At 43.4% G+C, this 18,733-nt stretch overlaps 3 non-coding genes across 3 annotated transcripts; 1 reads left to right on the forward strand and 2 right to left on the reverse strand.

Moving 5' to 3' along the window:
• Positions 1-6,865: 6,865 nt before the first annotated feature.
• On the reverse strand, positions 6,866-6,938 carry TRNAV-AAC (transfer RNA valine (anticodon AAC)). Its single transcript has one exon. It is a non-coding gene; the product is annotated as a tRNA-Val (tRNA).
• A 3,539-nt stretch (positions 6,939-10,477) lies between these two features.
• On the reverse strand, positions 10,478-10,551 carry TRNAT-AGU (transfer RNA threonine (anticodon AGU)). The gene has a single exon. It is a non-coding gene; the product is annotated as a tRNA-Thr (tRNA).
• Positions 10,552-13,980: 3,429 nt separating this feature from the next.
• TRNAI-AAU (transfer RNA isoleucine (anticodon AAU)) lies at positions 13,981-14,054 on the forward strand. The gene has a single exon. It is a non-coding gene; the product is annotated as a tRNA-Ile (tRNA).
• The last annotated feature ends 4,679 nt before the right edge of the window (positions 14,055-18,733 follow it).

The raw sequence follows: 18,733 nt of genomic DNA on the forward strand, positions 1-18,733 counted from the left end.
TCTGATATTATCTCTAGCAGAGTAGAATTTTAAATTTTAATGACGTTTATTACTTCTTTCATGGGACATATCTTTGATGTTTTATCTAAAATGTGATTGCTTAGTCATGTGTGGTGGAACACGCCTGTAGCCCCAGCTACTTGGGAAGCTGATGTGGAAGGATTGCTTGAGCCTGGGAGTCAGAGGTTGCAATGAGCCATAATCACATCACTGCACTAGGATGACAGAGTGAAACCTTGTCTTTAAAGAAAACAAAAAACCAGAGGTGACAATGACACTCTTTGGAACATTGCATAACTTCTGTACATTCTGGAGCACATAGATTTCTCTCGAATTGTATGATACACATTTGTAGTAAATTTCTATTGAGTTGGATGATACGCATTTATAGTAAACTATGAACTATAACTGTCTTTTCCTCCAAAACTGTGTATATGTGCATGTTTGTATGCACACAAGAAAAAAGGTTAATAAAGTAAAAATATCAATTATTCTCTAGAATAGTATCACATCATAATTAATATAGTTCTTTTCTGAAAGATTGTATATAAAAATAAGAATTATTCGAGTCGCCCAACAGAACATCTGTTTATATTTTTCTGCCAACTGGGACCCAAGCTAGGCTCCCGTGGGAGTCCTCCTTTTGACCTGCCCCTAGCGAGAGGAAGTACTGCCCACTCTCTGAGTGGGAGTCTTAGCTTTGTTGCTTTGTTGCTTTCTTTATGAGCAACTGTCTTAGGTTTTTTTTTTTTTTTTTGAAACGGAGTCTCTCGCTCTGTTGCCCAGGCTGGAGTGCAGTGGCGAGATCTCAGCTCACTGCAACCTCCACCTCCCGGGTTCAAGCAATTCCCCTGCCTCAGCCTCCAGAGTAGCTGGGACTACAGGCGCGTGCCACCTCGCCCAGCAAATTTTTTGTATTTTTAGTAGAGACGGGGTTTCACCGTGTTAGCCAGGTTGGTCTCGATCTCCTGAACTCGTGATCCGCTCGCCTTGGCCTCCCAAAGTGCTGAGATTGCAGGCGTGAGCCACTGTGCCTGGCCTTTTGTAGGTCTTTTGTCTTATTTCTTCTTCCATATGTTACTTCTGACAATCCTAAGATTATTAGAATCATTAGAATCCTCTCATGGGTGCCCATGTAGTTAATAAAAAAAACAAAATAGGTATGTGTCACTTTAATTATTTCTGATTTTAAAAATATCTTTTATTGATACTGAGGTAGTTTATGCTAATATTGGGCCTGATCCTTCATTTTATGTTTAAAAAATGGGTTGGTCTCTAATGACAAACTCATTCATTAGTGATCAACCCATTTTCATGATCATATCTTAATAGTTGTAAATTTGCAGCAAAAAAATTATTCACTCACATTGTTTCAATAACATTTTCTAATTGAGTAATAAAATAAAATAAAATGTCATTGCCCTATCCGTGGTCATCTAGGTTTTCTCCTGTTATATTTTAGTTTAACAGTTTTGCATTTTATATTTAGAGCTATGATCCATTTTGAGTTAATATTTGTGAAGGGTGTGTCTGTGTCTAGGTTCACTGTTCTGCATGTGGAACTTCAGTTGTTCAATTGTTTCCATTTGTTGAAAAGACTATCTTTGCTCTATTGTGTTGCCTTTGCTTCTTTGTCAAAGATTGACTACTTGACTACCATGTTTGTACGGGTCTATTTCTGGTCTCTCTAGATCTATTTGTCATTATTGTTTGTCATTGATCTATTTGTCTATTTTTTCACCACTCATTGTCTTTCTCCTTCAATTTCTCTTTTGCTGGTTCCTCCTGCTCTCCTCCATCCTTGTACCAGGATATCTCAGGGCTCAGTCTTTTTTTTTTTTTTTTTTTTTTTTGACAGAATCTCACTCTGTCTGCCAGGCTGGAATGCAGTGGCATGATCTCGGCTCACTGCAACCTCCATCTCCTGGGCTCAAGCAAGTATCCTGCCTCAGTCTCCCGAGTAGCTGGGATTACAGGAGTGTGCCACCACACCCTGCTACTTTTTGTATTTTTAGTAGAGATGGGGTTTCGCCATGTTGGCCAGGCTCATCTTGAACTCCTGATCTCAGGTGATCCACCTGCCTCGGCCTCCCAAAGTGCTGGGATTACAGACATGAGCCACGACGCCTGGCCCACTTATGATCATTTTAAAAACACACTATATAACTTATTTATTTTGTATATTGTCTGTCTTCCCTGTGAGAATGGAAACTCCATGAGGGCAAGATATTTGTTTCCTGTCAGATTACTAATACCTAGAAGAGATATGGGTGACATTCAATAAATATTTGTTGAAAATACATTAGAATACAGGTTTCATTATCCCATTTCACAGATTAGAAAATAAAATTCAGAGAGGTCACTGAGTTTCCCAAGGACACAACATAATAAACACTAAGACTGAAGCTCAGATATTCAGATTTCCTGCCTAGAGATCTTTCTAGTCTTCCAGGGAGACTTAGAGGAAGACAGTGTATTTGAGGAGGGCAAGGAGGCAAATTCGTCTGAAGTGTGGAAAGAGAAAGGACTCTAAGGGAAGTGGGATGGTTCTTGCTACCAAAACAAACAGCTTTCACCAAAAGAACCATGTATCTGACTAGAATTTCTTTTCTTTTCTTTTCTTTTCTTTTTTTTTTTTTTTTTTTTTTTGAGGCAGAGTCTCACCCTGTTGCCCAGGCTGGAGTGCAGTGGTGTGATCTCCGTTCATTTCAACATCTGCCTCTCGGGTTCAAGCAATTCTCCTGCCTCAGCCTCCTGAGTAGCTGGAATTGGCGCCACCAGGCCTGGCTAATTTGTTTTTGTATTTTTGGTAGAGACCAGGTTTTGCCATGTTGGCCAGGCTGATCTTGAACTCCTGACCTCAGGTGATCTGCCCAACTCAGCCTCTCAAAGTGCTGGGATTACAGGCATGAGCCACCGCGCCCGGCAGACTAGTATTTCTCTAATGCCTGCATCCAAGGGTAGCAATACATTTAATTTGCATTAGGGAATATTTCCTGGGCCATTGTTCATACCCATTCTCTTAAATGAAAAATGTCCTCCTTTTACTTTGAAATATGCACTTCCCATTTTCTCCAGGAAGTAGTACCAATTACAAGCATAATATTTGTACGAGTTATCTCTGGCAACTCTCCATATCCTCAGAGTGTCTCTATATTGAGCTTTTTCTGCCTCTCCCTATATTGTAAAAATCATTTTCATATTATATGCTCAGTTTCACCCTCTTAATACCAGTGTCTTTTCATAGACCCTTCCTTTTTCCTGAAAACTGCAATAGTGAGGAATACTATTTTTTTTGAGACAGAGTCTCACTCTGTTGTCTGAGCTGGAGTGCAGTGGCACAATCTAGGCTCACTGCAACCTCCGCCTCCTGGGTTCAAGCAATTCTCCTGCCTCAGCCTCCCAAGTAGCTGGGATTACAGGCGCCTGCCACTACGCCCAGTTAATTTTTTGTATTTTTAGTAGAGATGGGGTTTCATCATGTTGGCCTGGCTGGTCTCAAACTCCTGACCTCGTGATTCGTCTGCCTCAGCCTCCCAAAGTGCTGGGATTACAGGTATGAGCCACCTTGCCCGGCTGTGAGGAATACTTTGACCTCAGACACACATGGATAGAAATATTGGTTCCAAGTTCTATAACTTGTGTGAGCTTGAGGAAGTTATTTACATTATTTAACGTCCCCGCTCCTCAACTTCTGCATCTATAAGACAGGCAAATGATTGTAAGTAACAATTGTACCTACACCTTAGGCTTGCTTTGTTCGTTTACATATGAAAAATCATTAAATACTTGATTTAATGGCTGGTAATAAATTGTAGCTATTACTATTGTTCTAGTGATTTCTTTTTCATTATTAGTTTCTAGGGAATTACAAAGATCAGAACTTTGGGGATTTGTTAAAAATATACCCACATCCAATAGTATATTAAGGAATGAGCAAGACTGTAAAGCCAGGAATATCTGTGTGTGAGCCATAACTCACATACTAGCTCCACACTTAGGCAAGACAGATGATCGCTGCAAGCCTCGGTGCTTCAACTTAAAATTAGGAAAATAATAGTTTACTCAGAGAATCAGGGTAAGGGTTCAGTCTTATATTCAAAGGTATTCATTGAGCGCAAGGCAGTATGGATTCATTGATGAGCAAGAACAGACACTGTTCCTGTCCAAATGCAACTTATATTCTAGGGAGACAGACATCAATCTAGTTATTATGCTCATAAATGTAAAGGTGGCAAGGGAACAAAGTTCATGGTACTACGAGGAATACAGGACTTTCACTGATGTAGTTTAAGGAAGTCTTTCCTAAAGAAAAAATAGTTTCCCTGAGATACAGTCACGAGGTAAAGATAACTAACTAGGCAAAGCCAAGCGCAAAGCTTTTCAGCTAGAGGGAACCTCAGGTGAAAAGTCCAGTCATGAAAAAGAGACTGATTGCGTGGAGTTCATGGAGTATGAGGCATAGACTGCAGGAGACATCAAACCATGACTTGCAGATGAAGAAGCATTTTAAAACTTAGACACGCACAGCATTTCAGGAAGTTATATATAAGGAGTGTTATAGAAGATAACACCTCTAAAATGTGTAGTATATATATCAGGGGTTTTTTTTGAGACAGAGTTTTGCTCTTGTTGCCTAGGCTGGAGTGCAATGGCGTGATCTCGGCTCACTGCAAACTCCTCCTCCCGGGTTCAAGCGATTCTCCTGCCTCAGCCTCCCAAGTAGCTGGGATTGCAGGCGTGTGCCACCACGCCGAGATATTGTTTGTATTTTTAGTAGAGATGGGGTTTTGCCCTGCTGGCCAGGCTGGTCTCAAACTCCTGACCTCAGGTGATCAGCCTGCCTCGGCCTCCCAAAGTGCTAAGACTACAGGCGTGAGCAACCGCGCCAGGCTAATTTTTGTATTTTTAGTAGAGACAGGGTTTCGCCATGTTCGAACTTCTGACCTCAGGTAATCTGCCCATCTCGGTCTCCCAAAGTGCTGGGATTACAGGCTTAAGTCACCGCGCCCGGCCCAGATTCTTAAAATGTTAGTTTCTGCCTCCTCTTTCCTTTACCTTGTCAAATTAACCAGGGTCTGAGGGCTGGGCGCGGTGGCTCGCGCCTGTAATACCAGCACTTTCGGAGACTGAGGCGGGTGGATCACCTGAGGTCAGGATTTCGAGACCACTCTAACACGGTGAAGCCCCGTCTCTACTAAAAATTAGTCGGGCGTGGTGGCACATTCCTGTAATCCCAGCTACTTGGGAGGCTAAGGCAGGAGAATCGCTTGAAACCGAGAGGCGGACCGAGAGGCGGAGCTTGCAATAAGCCAAGAACGTGCCATTGCAGTCCAGCATGGGCAACAAGAGTGAAATTCCGACTCAAAAAATAAAACAACCAGAATCTGAGATCTGGTGTGAGTTAACCTCTAAGGAAGTCAATTAAATTTCTTTCAATAAGTTTGAAATAATTCATGTATCAGCATGATCGTGAGAGTTCTCTTAGTGCACTGGGGGTAGGGGTTGGCGATCGACCATCAGGAGAGCCCAGTCTTTGCCACTTGCGGGGAGTCACTTATTGCAGGCAGGGTGTTAACTGAGTTTAACACTAGGAGACAAAATGAGGAAATAATCTCTCAGAATGTAGGTTAGGAAAGTAGAAACGCCCTCCGAGTGTATGTCTATCCCAGAAGAAAACCTGTCCTAAAGTTCGCGATTTTTACCAAAATAGGCCACGAAACACACAAAGTCGCTAAACTTTTTAACCCTTTCCTCTTTTTCTTTCTTATTTCCGAGAAATCTCGCAAACGGCGTGAACACTACGCTGATTCCAGAAATGGTCGGGTTCCCTTCCTTCACTCAGGATGGTCGCCTGCTGGGAGCTCATTTCGAACCGAGCTGAACGCTCATTGCTGAGTCCTGGGAGAAGGTCGCGTTTGTACAGAAGGCTCCTGGCAGCGAGCAAGGCCGGGAGTGGGCCCAGTGCGCACGAAGTCGCGCCCCGAATTCCCACTGGGAGGAACGCACTGGAATTGAAATGTCTGAGATCAAGCCCTGCTGAGAATCAAGTCCCAGAGGATCTTCTCGGGTGGTGGAAACGTGGAGGGGAAAGGCGGTCACAAAAATTGAAGTCTCCTAGTCCAATACAGATTATCCAGGCCGTTGACGGCAGGAATATATTCTTATTTATTCCTTTACCCTTCTCTCCTCACAGCTCTTCCTTCTCGTCCACGCTTGATGGGTTTTAGAAATATTGTGTGGCACTAACAGTACCGATAGTACTACTACTAATAATTGCCCGAGAGGTCTGCTATCCGTTAACTGACACTCGGTAGCGGCCGCTGCGGAATTTCGAATTGCGGGAAACCCGCAGACTTAGTAAGGTAAAAGCGCAGTAACACGAGGTTTCCGTAGTGTAGTGGTTGTCACGTTCGTCTAACACACGAAAGGCTTATATTATTTTTCGTTGCTGCTGGGTTTCTATTCCCTCTTACGCACAAACCCGTTTGCGGTTCTGGACTTTAAAAATACACAATTCTGAGTTCAATTTGTGGTCCAGAAATCTAAGATGGAATTCCAAGGAAGCCAGTCTCACCTGAGCTGCGTAGGCCGAGTCCTGGTCCGTGGGCGTCTCCTGGGATTGACACCTCCTAGGGTTCTGAAGCCCAGAAGAGGAGGAAAAGCGATGGGAAACTTACTGGGGCGAGAGGAGGTGGGGTGACACGGGCTTCTGTGTCAGTGGCGTGAGAAATCTTTCATCTTAGACTTCTGGACCACAAATTGAGCTCAGAATTGCGCATTTTTAAAGTCCAGAACCGCAAACTGGTTCGTGCGTAAGAAGGAATAGAAACTAAGCAGCAACCAAAAATATTATAAGCCTACTTGTTTCCGCCCGGTTTCGAACCGGGGATCTTTCCCGTGTTAGACGAACGTGATAACCACTACACTACGGAAACACCCTCTTTCTGCTCCCTTACCTTGAAACATGGAAGTATATATTCCCTGATCCCCCAAGTTTAGAAATTTTGGAATTGTTCTTTCCTTGTAGAAAATTTTCCGATTGTAGTATTGTTCTCACCCTCACTTTTCCCATTAATTGGAATCGCCAATATCACATACCGATGACAGATACGAGCAGAAATGCGTTCGCCAAATATATCGACTATATTGTTCGGAGTGTTCAGAGTAGCCTGTTGACAACAGTCAAAAAACTGGGGGCCGGGCGCTGTGGCTCACGCCCGCAATCCCAGCACTTTGGGAGGCCAAGGAGGGGCGGATCAGCTGAGGTCAGGAGTTCGAGATCAGCCTGAGCAACATGGAGAAACCTCGTCTCTACTGAAAAAAAAAAAAAAAAAAAAAATTAGCCAGGCGTGGTGGCGCATGCCTGTAATCCCAGCTACTCGGGAGGCTGAAGCAGGAGAATCGCTTGAATCCGGGAGGCGGAGGTTGCGGTGAGCCTAGATCGCGCCATTGCATTCCAGCCCGGGCAACAAGAACCAAACTCCGTCTCAAAAAAACAAACAAACAAAAAACTAAAAAATGCCCCAGTGCCCATCAAGGAAGACCTCCTGGAGAAAACGACGGCAGATCTGAGACTTGATCAATGAAAAGAAGAATGATGGTTGTAGATAGGTTAGAAAGGAGCTTTTTTTTTTTTTTTTTTTTTTTTTTTTTTTTTGCTCCCTCTGGAGCTCTTAGACGAAGAAAATGATTTTTTGTCATTAGGAACTGAATGGAGTGGTCATAATTTTAGGGAGGAAATCCAAGGATTTGAAGCAGAGCTGGAAAGAAATTAGACTAAATGGGACTATATGTGCTGGATCAGAGAAGAAGGGAGGAAGTGTCTCCAAAAGAGGGGAAGATATATTTTAATCTGAATGTGATGAGAGAAATTGGAGATATTGGGGACTAATCTTTGATTCTTGGCATGTAGATGTCGTCCAGTGAAGAGTTTTGTTTTCTTCGTTTTCTAAAAAATTTATTAAGGTGTACTAGTCAATGAACACATATGACATCAACTCACAAATTTAATTCCATCAACAAATGCCAACAAAGATAAACATAAAGAAAACTATAACTGTTCAAATTATATGAAAATGGTTGAAACCAAAGATTTAAAAAATCTTAGGGAGGCAGAGGCAGGCGGATCACTTCAGGTCAGGAGTTGGAGACCAGCCTGGCCAGCATGGTGATACCCTGTCTCTACTAAATTAAAATGATTGACTCCACAATCCAGTCAAGATGTAAATGTCAGTCCTGAAAAGTGGCAAGATTCTTGAGATTTTTTCATGTGTGATCATGGTTTAGATTTTAATCAAGGTTCAGGGAACTTAAAACAATCTGTGAGTGTTGGACATTCCTAAGTTTGGTGTGCTGCTTATGTGGAATTGTGGACACAGCGTTAGCATTAAACAGTCTTAACAAAGAGAAGAAAGTACTATAGAAGGCAGTAAGAACAGTGGACTCCAGAAAAATCTGTGCTGAGTCTGCCGGATAACAATATTTGGAAGTTGTTTTCTGTAGTGTAGTTGTTAACACGTTCGCCTCACACGCTTAAAGTTCTCTGGTTGGATACCAGATGGAAATGCCTCCTGAGACTATTTCTCCTTCCCAACATTTTCCATCATCGCCATGCCATACCTTTCACCTTTTCAGGAATATTCAAATCAATTTACTGAAGTTTATTCAGTGCCCCGCCGGGCAAGGTGGCTCACGCCTGTAATCCCAGCACTTTGAGAGGCCGAGACGGGCGGATCGCCTGACAGGAGTTTGAGACCAGCCTAGCCAACATGGTGAAACCCCGTCTCTACTAAAAATACAAAAATTAGCCAGGTGTGATGACGGGCTCCTGTAATCCCAGCTATTGGGAAGGCTGACGCAGGAGAATCGCTTGAACGGGGGAGGCGGATTTTGCAGTGAGCCGAGACCGCCACTGCATTCCAGCCTGGGGTACAGAGTGAGACTCCGTCTCAAAAAAATAAATAAATAAAATAAAGTAAAGTTTATTTATGCTCAATGTCAGGATTTAACACCTGGACGTGAAGAAGAAAGAACCACATCGTTAGCTTAAGCCAACACAAGGCTTACATTAAGAGCACACACACACATACACACACACACACACACACACACACACACACAGAGCTGTCCATTTGAGGATCCTAGGAAAAGTGGCATTTTGCCCTTGAAGAAGGAAAGTCTTTTTGAATAAAGAATATGTACCTGTATATGTGAGTAAAGATTGACATATAGTTGATAAGTCTTAGAATACCCAAAGAAACAGAGCAGGTAAGACAGAAACACCTTACTCTTTACGGTTTGGTGTTTTTCTCAGATCTTTTATGTGAAAATCTGCCTAGAAAAGCCTTCAGATATTAAAATGCATTTTTCATTCGCCTCTAGTCTATTGTTAATAGTTTATCAGTTTTGTCATGAATAATTCTTTAAGATGATATCACAGTCTCTTCTTTTCAGAAACTGTGGTGATATCCTAAGTCCAGAATCATTCAAAGAGGAAGAATAGCTATTACAGTAATCAATTTAAAGTTTAAGGCCGGGCGCGGTGGCTCATGCCTGTAATCCCAGCACTTTGGAAGCCCGAGGTGGGCAGATCAACCGAGGTTGGGAGTTCGAGACTAGCCTGACCAACATGGAGAAACCCCAAAATTAGCCAGGCGTGGTGGCGCATGCCTGTAATCCTAGCTACTCAGGAGGCTGAGGCAGGAGAATCGCTTGAACCCGGGAGGCGGAGGTTGCGGCGAGCCGAGATGGCGCCGTTGCACTCCAGCCTGGGCAACAAGAACCAAACTCCGTCTCAAAAAAAAATTAGAAAAGCCATTAGTGGTCTGTTGTAAAAAAGTTTTTGAGTGCCATCTGTATTCCAATTGCGTTCAGGGTTTTTTTTTGGTCTGTTTTTTTGAAACGGGGTCTCTCTGTCGCCCAACCTGGAGTGCAGTGGCGCCATCTCGTCACACTGCAAGCTTCGCCTCCCGGGTTCAAGCGATTCTCCTGCCTCAATCTCCGGAGTGGCTGGGATTATAGGGGCCTGCCACCAAGCCCAGCTAACTGTTGTATTTTTAGTAGAGGCGGGGTTTTGCCATATTGGCTAGAGTGGTCTGGAACTCCTGACCTCAGGTGATCCGCAAGCCTCGGCCTCCCAAAGTGCTGGGATTACAGGCGACAGCCACCTCGCCCGGCCAAAAGGGCCTATTTCTAAAGCTGTTGAATCTGCATCACTTGCTCTCGAACGGTAGGACAAAGGAGCAAACCTCAGCTATGCTAGGCTACCTAGCCTTACAATAGGACAAATATTGTGTCTTAAAGTTATCATGAATTAGGAATGCTTGCCATGAAACTGTTGGCATTTCCCGCTTCTCGCCTAATGTACCTCCTGTTTTCTAGCAAGGCTTTTAAAAGCCTGAGTATTACAGCATTTATTGGGTATAAATTCAGTTGCACCGGGTGAAATTACAAAACGTGTAAGATACAGAAAGCAAGGCCCCGCTGGGATTCGAACCCAGGATCTCCTGTTTACTAGACAGGCGCTTTAACCAGCTAAGCCACGGAGCCACAGCCGAGAAATGTTTGGATCGTATCCTACTTGAAAACTATTTCACACTTCCATAATTTGCAACAATCCCAGCAACTAGTTTGTTAGATGACTTCACAACAAAAATAGACATTCAGGTCTCAGTGAAAACCAAATAATTTTATTTTGAAAGGATTAATTCATAGGCTGGATTGAAATGAGTATTTCCCCTTGAAAAGTTGTCCCGGCCCGGCGCGGTGGCTCACACCTGTAATCCCAGCATTTTGGGAGGCTGAGGCGGGCGGATCACCTGAGGTCAGGAGTTCCAGAACAGACTGGCCAACATGGCGAAACCCGTCTCTACTAAAAGTACAAAAATTTGCCGGCGTGGTGGCGGGTGCCTGTAATCCCAGCTACTCAGGAGGCTGAGGCAGGAGAATCGCTTGAACCTGGGAGGTGGAGGTTGCAGTGAGCCGAGATCATGCCACTGCACTCCCACTCCAGGCTGGGCGACAAGAGCGAGACTCTGTCTCAAAAAAAAAAAAAAAGAAAAAGAAAAAGAAAAAAAGAAAAGAAAAGAAAAGTTGTTCCAACATGGATACCGCTAGACTCACTATAGGCTCTGGTGGCCAGGTAGGGACTTTTGCTGAACCTCAAAGGAAAAATGAATTGACTCTTTATTAACCGTCATTTTGTTTTAACCACACCTGTTCTCTTCTCTGTTAGTGTGGAGAAGCAGGGGTTATTGGTGGAAGATTAGCACATGTCTGACACGTGGTTGCTGTAGGAAAAGAACTATGAGGATATGTGGTGCATCTATCAGATCCCCCCCTCCTATCGCTTCTCGGCCGTTTGGCTAAGATCAAGTGTAGATTCCCCACCCGGGCCCCCCACGCCCAGGTGGTGGCACTCATTCCTCAACTACAGGAATATTAACTACTGATGGCTCATGTCTGGGTCCGACTCTGGGACCTACCTTCAGTGGAAGGGAAGTCACTTGCTCCAAGTCACACCCCACCACTGGAGCAGCTCAAATCCCATGACTGTTGATGGAGGAATATATAGGTCTGCCCTTCCCGCCTCCCCACTATAATTAAGGACATTTGTGAAGGACCATTCCAGATTTATATACACCTGTGAGATGGGCTGGACGTATGTTGCGCCTGTATTGAATTCAGCTTCTGTCTTTTCTCAATCCTGCTCACCTCACCCTCTCACAGATGCTGATTTTGAGAGCGTCCCCAATGAACTTCCCGCACACAAATCTCCATCTCAGTGTCTGTTTCCTAGGGAACTGACCGATGACAAAAAGCAAGTGACTGATGCCTACGGTGGTCTCTTGAGGTCAAAGTAAGTCTAAATGTGGCCCAGTCTTTCAGGAATCATTTACCATAACAAGTGTCCTAGTAAAACAACAATGATAATAATAATCTGTGCCACAAACTTTGAGCATTTTCACTACAGAACAAAACAAACGAAGACATCTTCTAGTTGATTAAAAAGATGTACAGGCCGGGCACGGTGGCTCACCCCTGTAATCGCGGCACTTTGGGAGGCCGAGGCGGGCGGATCACTTGAGATCAGGAGTTCAAGACCAGCCTGGCCAACATGAAACACTGTCTCTACTAAAAATACAAAAATCAGCCTGGCGTGGCGGCTCGCACTTGTAATCCTAGCTACTCGGGAGGCTGAGAAACGAAAATCGCTTGACCCGGGAGGCGGAGGTTGCAGTGAGCCAATATCACACCACTGCAATCTAGCCTGGGCAACAGAGCGACACTCTGTCAAAAAATTAATTAATTAAATAAATAAAAATAAAATAGGGCCGGGCACGGTGGCTCACGCCTGTAATCCCAGCACTTTGGGAGGCCGAGAAGGGTGGATCACGAGGTCAGGAAATCGAAACCATCCTGACTAACACGGTGAAACCCAGTCTGTACTAAAAATACAAAAAATTAGCCGGGCATGGTGGCGGGCGCCTGTAGTCCCAGCTACTCCGGAGGCTGAGGCAGGAGAATGGCGTGAACCTGGGAGTCGGAGCTTGCAGTGGGCCAAGATCGCACCACCGCACTTCAGCCTGGGCGACAGAGCGAGACTCCGTCTCAAAAAAAAAAAAAAAAAAAAAAAAAAAAAGTGCAACTTTAGTGAAAGGAGCTGAAGGACACGAAAAGGTGATTTATTATTTATGATGTTAAACTAATTTTAATTTTTCATATTCAAAGAGTTGAAATGTAAAGTTAGAAAATAAATGGCAAATTTGTCTAGTCAAAGGATATGATTCTCATTTCTAAGGCGAAGACATGAATATAAAGCATTAAACACATTATATACTAATAGTGCATATCCAAGATAAGACTTTACAATTTATATATATATATATAAATAAGTGTATGCATATACGTCTAAATAGAGGGGGAGGGCATAAGGAGGGCATTTAAAATGTACATAGGCCAATTAACTTTTGAAAATATTACTACCCTTAACTAACAGAAACAGTCGTGATAGGAAGAGGGGGAAAGTAGAATCTTGTCAAAAAACAGACAGTAAATCATGAATTAGCTGCTCCAGTGGCCCCTTCCTGGGTTGTCACCTGCAAGCAGGAGCATCAGGCTCCGTCTGGAAGCGGGGCACCTCTCAGGGGCAAATGTTTCACGCCTGCTTCCTCTGAGTTGTCGAATCCGGGCCTCGCCTCCTCCTCCCTTTTCAGATCATAGGATTTCTCTCCCCCGCAAATAATGGCCCTTACTTCGGAAACACGCTGGCTCCGTAATCCCTATTATTGTTTTGGGGGTTTGGTTCTGTCCAGGGAGGAGGGGAGGGCAGATGCTCAAGAGAGGCTGTCCCCACCGTCCTTTTGTCTCAGCGAACCCCAGTCCGCGCCCGAGCGCCACTAGCTGTCCTGTGACGGGAACTGCAGCGGCAAGTGTGTGACTTTCTTGAGCCCGGAGCCACAGGCCTGGGAAGCGCCGCTGAGACTTCAGGGTCGTAGTGACAGAGGAACCACCCGAGGCTAGGCGGGGAGATGGTGCAGTTCCCGGATCCCGAAGGCTTCGAGAAGAGCCGACCTGTCTGGAAGGGTCTCCAAGAACAGAGAGGATTCTGCAACCATCACTCGGGAGCCGCGTCCTTTCAACCTTGAGACAGCTCCGTGGTCCAACGGTTCCCTGATCCGCTGGCCGAGATCTCAAGCTTGGATGCAACTTCGGATTCGCCCCAGGCAGGAGGAAGGAAGCCCCGATTGGAAACGTTGACTTGAATCTTCTCGGATCAGAATTAGCAGGTTAAGAAAAACTGTTTCCCCGTAAGAAGCAGGGTTCTTTGGTGTTCAATGTGGAGCTCCGCCACTCCCAGCCCGGGTGAAGGAAAACTGGGAAACAGAATGAATGTGATTATCTATTCGAAGATAAATTTCCACAAAGCATGCCGTTTGATAGTAGCTTATAATGTGGAAGTAAGTCATCTTGTCATCCGGCCGGTTAGCTCAGTTGGTTAGAGCGTGGTGCTAATAACGCCAAGGTCGCGGGTTCGATCCCCGTACCGGCCAAGTATTCCCTGTGGTTTTTATCACCAGAAAGGATAGTAACCCAGACATCTATCTAAACGTGTACCTGTGTGTTTCTCCAGGCTTAACTTTGCCCCGAGAAAACGAATCTGTGAATTTGATGCGCCCTCCCTTACTCGGCAGCAGTTAATTTGAACGGGGACGTTTCTTTCCGCTGCCTCCAAGGCATACCCACATCCTACCCGTAAAACAAAGGGGCTATAGTATAGGCACCTTACAGTGACAGAGGTATATTACGGTTGGAGGCTTTTGTGATTCTTGTCCTCCTCTGCCCCAGGGAAATTTTCTTGGAGTAAAATACTGAATTATTTGATTACTTCCAAAAAAAAAAAAAAAAAGCATGTAAAACCACCCACCGTTTGTATCACTCATGCTGGGTCATTCCGTTTTCTTCATTTCAGTCTAAGAGAAAACAAGATTATAAAGTGAGAAAGAAAAATTTCCCAAAACTTCAATGATAACAATGACAAAGATCTGTTTTATATACTCTGAACGCTTATTCCAAGGTGAACAGGATACATACCTTTAAAAATATTTTTCTAATTTAAGAGTTTTTTAAAAAATAAATAACACCTTATTATTATACAAAGAAACATTTTAAAGACAATTTAAAAAGATATAGTAAAAAAGTTTTCTTTTCTTTCTTTCTTTTTTTTTTTTTTTTTTTGAGACAGATTCTTGCTCTGTAGCCCAGGCTGGAGCGCAGTGGGCCGATCTTGGCTCACTGCAGCCCCTGTCTCCCAGGTTCAAGCTATTCTCCTGCCTCAGCCTCCCGAGTAGCTGGGATTATAGGCGTGCAGCACCATGTCTGGCTAATTTTTGTATTTTTAGTAGAGACGGGGTTTCGCCATGTTGGCCAGACTGGTCTCGAACTCCTAAGCTCAGGCGATCCACCCACCTCGGCCTCACAAAGTGCTGGGATTACAGGCGTGAGCCACGCTGCCTGGCCTTTCCTTCCATTTTTATTCTTCATCAGCTCAATTCTCACCACCACCTTCTATAGGTAAACTCTGTCCTTAATTTCTCATATATCCCTACTGGGTTTCTTTATTTAAATACTGCATTTATATCGATTATTTTTTCTTCTTTTTCACACAAAAGAGAGCTTAGTTATTTACTCGTTGTTCTGCATTTACACTTTTTCTTAATGTATCTTAGATGTTTTAAATTGCACTTTTCAACTTTGTACACTGTTAAAAGCAGAGCTTATTTGGGAGGCCTAGGCGGGTGGATCACGAGGTCAGGAGATAAAGACCATCCAGCCAACATGGTGAAACCCTGTCTCTACTAAAAATACAAAAATTAACCGGGTGTGGCAGCGCGCGCCTGTAGTCCCAGCTACTCGGGAGGCTGAGGCAGGAGAATTGCTTGAACCAGGGAGGCCGAGGCTCCAGTGAGCCAAGATCATGCCACTGCATTCCAGCCTAGGCAACAGAGCGAGACTCCATCTGAAAAAAAAAAAAAAAAATCAGCTTATTTTCAAATGAGTTGATCCTAGTAGCCAGGAATTGAATATAGATACTTCTTGTCCACTGTACAAAGTACAGGCTTTTTCATCGTAGGAAAGAGGGTGGTGAAGACGATACCCTTAATTTTCTCTTATAAGGTGAACAAAGCACTTTCTTTCCTAGACCATATGATCATCAAAGAGGTTTGAATATGGGCTCCCAAGCTGTACAATAATCAAAGGAAATTATATATAATTTCAACAAACATTTATTGATCTCTCACTCTTCGGTGTGGCAATCCGCTGTCTCTAGTGAAAAGATATGAAGGAAATAATGTTAAGTAACAAACTAGAGTACAAAAATATGTGTGTGCATGAATATTATATATGTATATATGTGTGTGTGCATATATGTGTGTGTGTGCATATGTGTGTGTGTGTGTATATATATATAGATTTAGATATAGATTTTTTTTGACACTGTAGCTCTATTGCCCAGGCTGGAGTGCAGTGGCATGATCTTGGCCAACTGCAACTGTGCCCAGCTGAAAGCCACTCCATCTTGGATGGTAACCCACCATATTGACTTCTGATTAACCCCAGTTCTGGGAATGCCTCTAAGATTTCTACTTTGAGGTACAATAAATCCTGCAATTAGGTGAAAACAACCTTGGTGTTATTGTAACCCATACTTACCATACACAAATCCTGCCCTTAGGCTAGGCGCGGTATGTCACGCCTATAATCCCAACACTTTGGGAGGCCGAGGTGGGCAGATTACTTGAGGTCCAGAGTTTGAGACCTGCCTGGCCAACATGGTGAAATGCCGTCTCTACCAAAAACACAAAAATTAGTTGGGCATCGTGGGGCGTGCCTATAGTCCCAGCTACTCTAGAGGCTGAGGAAAGAGAATCGCTTGACCTGGGAGGCAGAGGTTGCAGTGAGCCAAGATCTGGCCATTCCAGCCTGGGCGACAGAAGGAGACCGTCTCAAAAGAAAAAAAAAAAAAAAAAATCCTGCCCTTAGGCAAATTCCCTGTGGTTCATAAGCCCTGGGTTTGGCTGGTGACAATGTGGGGATCCATCATCTTGTCTTGCTACCACTCAAGACATGGCTTCTGTTATTAAATGTTTCTTTCTGAGAAACTGAATTTGTCAGCCTCTTTCTTTGGCCTCTCAGCTTCCTCAGCCTTTAGGAGTAGACTTGTATAGACCTGCTCACGGTGGAATAAGACTGAAAGCAAACGACATTAGATTCTAACAGCTGTCAGAGGTAATGGTGGTGGGCAAGAGAAAGATACTCTTTCTGCATCAGACGTCTCATCAGCAACCTTGAATGAATGTTAGGAGAAAACAAAATAATGCCTCAAAATCTGGAGGAAAAATGTTTTAATACAGAATTCCATAGCTATGTGTAACATCAAATGTGAAGTTGGAATAAAGACATTTATAAACCTATCATGACTCAAAAAGCTGACCTACATTTTAAGACGCAAACTGAATATATATACTACGGGGAAAATAGGGAGGAAGACAGAGAAAGACATGGAACTCAGGAAATGATGAATCTGATCTAGGAGCTCAAAAATGAAAAACACAGGATGACAGCTATTCAAGAAACCTAGAATGCAACTAACCCATACGGGAGCAGGAAGCTAAAGGACTCAGAGAAGATTTACCAGATTTACCAGACAGGAGGGGATCATGCAGAATAGATTTAATTGAGAACTTGGTAAGTGTTAAGGATGTTGCATTAGAATGTATCATTCAGCTGCAAAATAAAAAATAAAAATGGGAAAAAGGAAGAATAATCCAATTGGCTTAGGACAGAAATACATCTCACGTGACAGGAACTACAGAGGTACTCTGACTCTTTCTCTGTGATTGGCACTGTTCTGCCACATCTGGTGTTGGTATTACCCTTAAGCTGTCTAATCTTACAACTATAGTTAATACTGCTGCCACAAGCAGCAAAGTGGTTTTTCCCCATGCATTGAAGGAAAGTCATAACCCCTCCTCCCAATTATGAAAATATTATTAAGCCAATTTAGGTCCCTTAAAGATTACATTGAACCTTAAACTTTTCTATGTAACAAACAAAATGCAGGTACTTTTACAGTGGTCATAGAACCAATTTATATATAATTTTTAAAGAATGATTAATAAGCAAGGCCATGAGATGGATGTTTATATTACACCGGAGATACAACTACATTTTTTGGAATTCTGAATTTAACAAGTGGTTGTTTCCTTTTGTTTTACAGATAGTCCTTCGAGATATTATTACAGTTAGTTAGAGAATTAAGAACAGGAGCTTTCTTAAAGATAATACAGGGACAACTGTGACTTTTCTCTCCATATGAATAAAAATTTACGTTTTTCCTATCTTCTATTTTATGGCCAGAGAAAACTCTGAATATTCAGATTTATCCCAAAAGTTTCTAAAATGACCAAACTGTTCAGAATCATGCTTTTTTTCCTTTTCTTTCTTTTTTTTTTTTTTGTTTTTTGTTTTTTGTTTTTTGAGATGGAGTCTTGCTCTGTTGTCCAGGCTGGAGTGCAGTGGTGGGATCTCAGCTCACTGCAACCTCCGCTATCTTGGTTCAAGAGATTCTCTTGCATCAGCCTCTCCAGTAGCTAGGATTACAGGCACCCGCTACCACACTCAGCTAGTTTTTGTATTTTTAGTAGAGTTGGGGTTTCACCATGTTGGCCAGGCTGGTCTCGAAGTCCTGACCTCAAGTGATCTGCCTGCCTCGGCCTCCCAGAGTGCTGGGATTACAGGTGCGAGCCACCACGCCTGAGCAGAATCATGCTCTTAATTGTACTTGAAAAACAAACCTTTATCTGAAAAAACTTTCTGAGTTTTTGTTTGTATGTTTTTGTTTTTGCTAAAGCTCAAAGTTTCTGACCCTAGGCAAGTTTTTATTAGTCATAGTGCATTAATAACAAATAAATACAAATAGGGCTAATAGGAAAAAAAGGACTAAGAAACTAAGAGGCAAGAAACAGAAGAATGACAGGTTTTGCTTTAAGGAAAAGTGGAGTGGCCCGGGCTTGGTGGCTCATGCCTGTAATCCCAGCACTTTGGGAGGCCGAGGCGGGTGGATCACGAGGTCAGGAGTTTGAGACCAGCCTGGCCAAGGTGGTGAAACCTCGTCTCTACTAAAAATACAAAAATTAGCCAGGTGCGGTGGTGGGTGCCTGTAATCCCA

The sequence above is a fragment of the Pan paniscus genome, chromosome 5, assembly GCF_029289425.2.
Source record: "Pan paniscus chromosome 5, NHGRI_mPanPan1-v2.0_pri, whole genome shotgun sequence".
NCBI classification, from domain to species: Eukaryota; Metazoa; Chordata; class Mammalia; order Primates; family Hominidae; genus Pan; species Pan paniscus.